Consider the following 7,364-nt stretch of genomic DNA (forward strand, 5'->3'; position numbering starts at 1 on the left):
TGATGCGGGAGAGCACGGGGCCGTGGGAGACCTCGGAGCACCTGGTCTCCTCCTGCTGGAGCCCGGACCGGGGCTGCCTCGCACGGAGCCACACCAGGTGGCCTACGTGCAGATGGTCTCCCCCCCAGTTCTGGAGGCCGGGAGCCCCAGGTCCAGGTGCCAGCAGGGGCGTGAGGGGGACCTGCCCCAGGCCCCACTCCTGGACGTGTGGACAGCCATCTCCTCCTGGGGTCGTCACAAACTTGTCCCCCTGTGTCTCGGTCCTAGTCTCCCCTCTCACGAGGACACCAGTCCACACGGGGTTAGGGCACCTGACCAGCTCCGTAAAGGCCGTCTCCAGGTGCAGTCACATCCCAACGCATCGGGGCTCAGGCCCCCGACCTGTCTGGGGACACAGTTCAGCCCCTGACATGGCCTCAGTGGGGAAGTTAGAGGGAGTTAGAAAAGTGGGGTGACCTTTGAGTCCAGGGAAGGGGAGTCCAAGAGAGCACGCCTCGCCCCAGGGGGAGCTCTGCATTTAGAGACGGCCCGGGGAGAAACTGCAGTTCTGACACCAACCAAACTCCACCGCGACCATCAGCAAAGCCACAACTTCTGTTTGCCGGGCGTTACCCCGGCAACGGTGACTATGAACGCGGTTCGTAACCAGGAAGTGGTCGTGCCCTGGATCTGGGGACCGGGCTCTGGCCGCCTGGGTTAGAACAAGGGAGCTGCTTTCCAGGCGAACGTCCCGTGTGGTTTTCCTGTTCGTCCGCTTGTGGTCTGTGTGTCTCTGTGTTTGCTCCAGTTTTTATTTCTCGTTTTTAAGACAAGTTCCTAGAAAATAATGGAAAATGGACAATCTCTGAGACAGGACACGACTGCGACTTTTACAACGGCTGTGTGGTGCCCGGCGCCCGGCTTGCCGCGGCTTACGTCACCCAGCCTCTGCGGTGGCACTTAGGTCAGTCCCAGTCGTGACGTACAGACACACAGTAGGTTAAAAGGAAACAAATCCGTTTAAAAGGAAAAAAGGAAACGCAAGCATGACCCCTTTTACCTGGATTGTCCGAATAGACGACCACACGTCCTGGCGGGGGGGACGCGGGTGACGAAACGCTCTGGCGCTGGCCGGCTCAGCGAGTGCGCGCGGACCACCTGGCGTGGCGCTGAGGCGATGACCCTGATGGTGACCCTGACGGTGACTCTGACAGTGACTCTCACAGTGTACGGGTTAAACCCCCGTTGAAAAGCTAAGCGCCGCCCTCTCCGCAGGCCGCGGGGCCCGCCTGCCCCGCCGTCCGGGCCGCCCCACCAGACAGGCTTCCTCCTGGGTCTGTCCTCCCGTCTCCCACAGCAACCCCGCCGCGTCCCCACCCGTCCGAGGGAAGGGGGGGTCCACCTTGTTTGGGGCCTGCTTTCTCGGGGCATCCCCAATCCCAGGAGGCGAGGTCATTCACCGGTTTAAGGGTGTCCCAGGTCGTCTCACGTGTTCTAGTGTGTTCTAGAGCGTGAGGACCTCTGAGCCATTCCAAACAAGGACAGAATTTTTAGAGACTGTCACACAATTCTAGCAGTTTTTCTTGGTAATGTCATTTAGAAATACAAATCACTTCATTTACAAAGTTTCTAGAAAATATTAATTGGTAACAGGTTTTGGGGTGGCAGCTGAAGAATGTGGATGAGGGCGTGGTTAGGTGGGGGCCGACGCGGATAAGGAGGGGCGTCCACATGGCCCCTCGGTCACGGGACGTATGTGAGAAGAGGCCGCTGACCACCTGTGTGGCTTAGGGTGTGAGGCAGCCCGGGGCGCAGGGACAGGGGTGCCTCTCCTCATGGTCACGGTCACGCTGAGCCACCGGGCTGGGCCATTGCTTTTATTCAGTCATGAGTTCCTGGCACCGGCAGGAAAGTCAGAGGATGTCAGACCTTGTCCCCAGAGCCACCTCCTCGCCTCCTTCCCAGTCCAGGTGAGGTGGGGCTGAGCACCGGGAGGCCGCTGGAGGCCAGGCAAGGCCCCTTGGTGCGAGGACCGGCTACTCCAGCTGGAGGGAGCTGCATCTGAGCCGGTCGGTCGTTCAGGCTCCATAAACCGGGCGAACTCGACCTCATGTCCTGCCGCAGCTCCCGCTCCCAAGAGCGGACGCCCGGCGCTCATCACAGGCTCCGGCAGAATCGAGAGACGCTGGGGCCTCCGCATGCTCCCGCTCACCCCAGCCTCTAAAAAGGGCAGAGGTTCCACCCTGGAAGGGGACGCCCGCGCTGGCCGAGGCTGCGCTAACAGCCCCCTCTGCAGACGCTGCCACCACGCTGCTCTCTGCGGCCCTCCAGCCCCACGTTTTGTTAGCCGAGTCGCAGGGCGTGGGCTCCTTTGGGGGGCCCGTGATCTTACTCGTCGGCGTTCTCCAAGCTCTTTGCACGGCGAGGTTTTAAACTGGTGTTCACGACTATAAAATCTGACCCCCAGCCCACGAGTTCACGTTGATCTTGCAGGAGAGGAACAGATCTTTCCGTCTACCCTTTTCGGTTCAGTCTCTGAGGCCCTGCAAACTAACAGACAGAGAGATTAGCAGGAGGGGAAGAAACAGTTTATTTCCGGATGAACCCGAGCGCCCTCGGCTGTCCCCGCCCCACGAGGAGCCTGGCGAAGGGAGTGTCAGCCGAGGGCCAAGGGTCTCGAGTGATTGGGGGTCTCCTGGAGCTGAGTGAGGCGGGCAGGCCACGCTGGCTCCTAACGGCCAGCTTGTCGTCTGGGGCCACTTTGTCCCCCTCTAAATGGAGATGGAGGGCCCAGGTCGGGTGGGCTCATCCAGGCCCAGGGTTTTCCCTGCCCTGACGTGCTGAGGACTCGCCAACTCCCCAGTGACACACCCGTCCCCAGACTCAGACATCTAGTCGCCTACCTGACGTGTAATTGTCCCCAACTCATCAAGTCCGGAGCAAACCTGGGTCCCTCCCCTCCGGTTCCCTTTGGGTTCTTCCTCCAACCTTCTCCGGGGCCCGCGGCCTCTGGCCCATCCCGTCAAGGAACCAGCAGGAAGATCAGCCCCGCGGTTCCCATCCGCCCGGGAGGGGTCCACGCTCTGCACGGAGCAGCCTGTCGCCAGCCTGTCCCGTGGCGCTGTGACCCACGCCCCTTCTGGCTTGGTGCTTGTCCAGTGATCAAGTTTCTCAAGTTAGGAGGAGTTTGCTTTTTATTATCTTCCCCAACACTTGTCCCTCATGTCACTGTCATTTCTCCACTGGTGGTCACTTTTCATGGGAGGGGGCTCAGCACACTGGGCCCTTTTTTTTGGGGGGGGGTGAGTCAGGTCAGGGCCTGCCCGAGTCCTCAGGCTCTGTAGGAAAGGAAATGCAGAGACCTGCCATCCGGCCTCCCCTGGTCCCCAGTGGGCGTGGCTGCCAGCGCACTGGGGTGCAGCCTTCATTCTAGTCACCCAGGAGCCTAGGGGTCAGGGCTTAGTCCGTGGAGCAGAGGAAAAGCGGTGCTGGGGACACTAGCCGTTTTGAATGAATCCACTCTGGACACAGCTGTCTTCCAACTGCCGACATAAGAAACGTCCAAACCTGTGGGGAATTTTTATGAGTTTATTTGAGCCAAACTGACGACTGCCAGGAAGCAGAATCTCGACGGACTAAGAAGATGCTCTGGAGAATGGCCGTTCTGCAGCTTATTTTGCACATGAGCCTCACAGGAGACGTGAGGTGGGTTCCATGACGTCCGGGGGTGGTGGATTAAGGGGGTGGGAGAAAGCAAAGGGGGAGGTTTCGGGGTTGGATAAAAGCAGAGAGACACACACTTTCACCTGGGTGGGTGAGAGGAATAACTAACGTTCACAGCAGGCAGAGACGTTGGGGGGAGGGGGTGCGGTGAATGAGGGCTCGGAGGGTCCTGCCCAGGCGGGGGTGCCCCGAGGGGCCTGGGAAAGCAGATGGCTCGGCCCAAAGGTCTGTGCTCTTCACGGCACAAAGACCACGGACGGGCTCACTTCAGGTAAAGACGGACCTTCGCCCAGGACGAGGCAGGCCCTGACTGCCTGGAGTTAGGGATTTGTCTGCCGGGACCACCCTGTGTGGTTACGTCTGGCCGCTGGGTTTGTAGGGCCCACCTTGCGGCCCTGAGCTGCTCAGGCCTAGTGTGCGGCCGCTTTGTCGCCCACACCACCTGACCGGGCGGAGCTCTCGCCACCGGCCAGGATGGGCGGCCCACCTGCCGCGGGCGGCCCCAGGCCCCGCTTCACTTTCTGCGCAGCCGCGGACGTGCCTGCAGCTCTGGCTCGTCAGTGTTGAATGTCGTCCCGTCGGGCTCTGCGCTGACTCTGCCGCCCTGACCCAGACGTCCCACTGACACGGGAGACGTTTGCCGAGTGAGCGAGGAGGGCGGCCTGGGAAGATGAGGACGGCTGGCAGCCCAGCAGCACGGGAGGCCACGGCACAGGGTGGCCGGCCCCAAGAGCATCGGGAGGTCCTGGCAGGCAGGCGATCGTGACGTGGGCCGCCTGACCCAGATAGAATGGCAGCCGTTGTTACAAACCCCTTGGCCCCATGAGCAAAGCAACAGTGACAACCCTGTGATTTCATTCCTTATGAATGAGCAACGTGATTGCCAAGACGATCCAACTTTGAAACTATTTTTACTTGGAAGAAAAAGTACCAGATGAAGAAAAACAAGGCCTTTCCTTACTTTGAGTCTGGAAGTACGGCTGTCCCAAGTGGGTTTTCCTGTTTGTCCCGCAATGGCGTTTTTCTGATCAGATGTGCCTGTGTGGTGTCTTCGGAGTGGCTAGCAAGCTGGGGTGTTCTAAGCGTGGAAGCAGGCAAATGTGCTATTTAATGTGTTTGAGTTATCAGGGATTAAGCTGCTATTTCAAATACAAACTGCGGGCAGTTTGCTTTGAAGGCAGGAAAATTATAACATAAGCAGCTTATAGGATTCCTTGAAGGTGATGAAATCTTGGGCACCCTTTGAAATTTTTGATTGACATGTTCCTGAGGCTTGGAAGGCAGTGTTTTCATTAGAGACACGTTCGTTCAATATGTACGTGAAACAGCCCATTTCTCACAGACTGCGTTGTGCTTGCAAACCCTTTGTCTGGGGATCTCCAAGAACCAGTTATCTCCGATGTCCACGTAAGGTATTGTGGCTGTCATCGTTCCTATTTTACAGACGGGTTGCTGAGGCTGGCGGTGTGGTTACAGTCACAGCATCATCAACGGCGACGTCCTATTGGACACTCAGGGCACAGGGTAAACTCACGCGTCACGTTGATGTGGTCACTGCGTAAAAGCGGCTGGCTTTCCTACTCTGGCCTCGGCACTAGCGAACCAAACTGTCCCCGGGCCTTGGCCTTGGCGTGTGAGGGCTGAGCCAGCGGTCCTCTCTGTCCCTTTTTCCGGTGAGATGGCTAGGGCCCTTCTCTGCTGCGTGACCTTTGCCCGCGGTAACCGCGCCACCCCACACGCTCGGCACGACTGCCCCAAGTGCATCGGTGTCACCGTCTCCCTCCTCGTGGGGTCAGGCCGCGACCCGCTCCGGCCTTGGGCTAGCTCCGTCTGTGCCGCTGTCCTTCTGGGCTCGCCCCGCCCTGCTCTGCCGCCGCTCCCCTTAATGTCACCGTCCCCTCCGGCACCTTCAGTCCGTTTCCGTCCGCGGCTCTGATGGTCCTCGAGGTAACGAACGAAGCAGCGAGACTGAGGCAGGGAGCCCCGCCTCCCTTCTCCGGCCTTCGCCCTTCTCCCCGGTCTGCGCGGTGTTCTCGGCTTCACTCCCGCTCCCGCCCCGTGGCCGGCACGTGGACCTGGAAACAGCCGGACGACTCCTGGAGGGCGTAAAGCCGGGTGACCCGCCGCACGCGGGGCTGGGAACCGCCGCCAGGGAGGCGCTTTTATGGAGGGAAGGGGGCGCGGCAGCGTCGTGGCTCCTCATTGGCTGAGCCGTCGCCGGCTTTCATTGGTCGAGTGGTTGCCGGGCGAGGGGAAAGCCCGCCCCCCGCCTGCAGGAGCAGTGGAGTAGAAAACAGCTTCCGGCTGGACATAGAGAGGCGTCTCCGCGAGGATGGCGGCGCGTGGCCGGCGGGAGGGCGCCCCCTGCAGGCCCGCCGGACCCGGACGTGAGTGAGGTTTCCGCTCAGCCGTCTCCACGCCGTCGCTCGTCTTCCCGCCGCCGCGCTGGCTCTTCGTCCCGCTTACCCCGCGTCCGAGGAGTGATCTGAACGTTGTGGGATGAGCTTTACTGGCCCCTGCCTTCCGCCCCACCGCCCTAAGCCCGGAGCTCCGGACTCCGCTTTACAGGCCCGAAGCGTCTCCGAGGCTTCTGCAGTCGTCGTTTCCTTTACTTGTCCAACGAAGTGACTTGGGTCTCCTACCAAAGTGACGGCAGGAAGTGCAGACCCTCCCCCCCACCCCCCGCATCAGTGCGCCCTTCTCGGGGTCCCGGGAGGCCGCCCTTCGGCCGTCCCCGCCCTGCTCGCTCCAGCAAAGGCCGAGCTGGGCGAAATGGCCTGTGACCCTGCCTGAAGACGCGAGGCGTCCCTCGGGGAGTCACTTGGCAGGCAGACGGCGGCTGTCCCTGCTTCCGCAGCCCCCTGGCCCCAAGCAATGCCCTGGCCCCAATGGGTCCTCGCCCCACTCAGGCCTCTCCCCCCACCTTGGTTCCCACCCACCTTCTTCAGTTAAGACGGAATACCTTTTGCAGAGCCTCCCCCACGAAGCAGTCCCATCTTGTCACGCGTCAGTCTCCGCCTCCTTCCTCTAGGCCTTGTTGACAGCCCTATCTTTGCATCATCAAGAAAAGATTTTTCCTTCTGAAATAAGAATCCTGTTGCCATTCCGAGAACGTGAGAACGTGGGAAAGGTTACGTTTTAAAAATAGCACCCTTTATCGGTCCCCCACCCCCCGCCCCCCACTTGGCCGTCCTTGGAAAGGCATCCTCTGCCTGGAATTCTCTCCATTCCGCGCATGCTTCAACTAGTAACTCATTATTCAAAACTCACTAACGGTCGGCCCCCTCCGGTCCATCCCGCCCCCCATTCGGACTCGGGTGGCCCCCTCTTTCAGCCTGGGCCTGCCACCCCCACAGCACTGGTCACACGGCACCGGAACCGCTGGTTTAGGGGCTGTCTCCCTCGCTGGGCTCTCCGCTTTCCGAGGGAAGACCTGCGCTTATAGCCCAGCGTGGTGCTGCTATGCTGTAGGCGTCAATACATGTTCAGCAGATGGATAAATGAAAATATATCCCTCGCGCTCATCTCGCCACTTTATATCGACCTCTTACCTCCTCGCCTCACGCTGCTGCAAAGCTCTGTATGGACTGCGCGTCATCCACGGTTTCAACTTTATAAAAATGATTTTGGTTTTGAAAAGTAATGGTAAATAGCATGAATAT

This window comes from Pteropus vampyrus, unplaced genomic scaffold (genome assembly GCF_000151845.1).
Source record: "Pteropus vampyrus isolate Shadow unplaced genomic scaffold, Pvam_2.0 Scaffold168, whole genome shotgun sequence".
NCBI classification, from domain to species: Eukaryota; Metazoa; Chordata; class Mammalia; order Chiroptera; family Pteropodidae; genus Pteropus; species Pteropus vampyrus.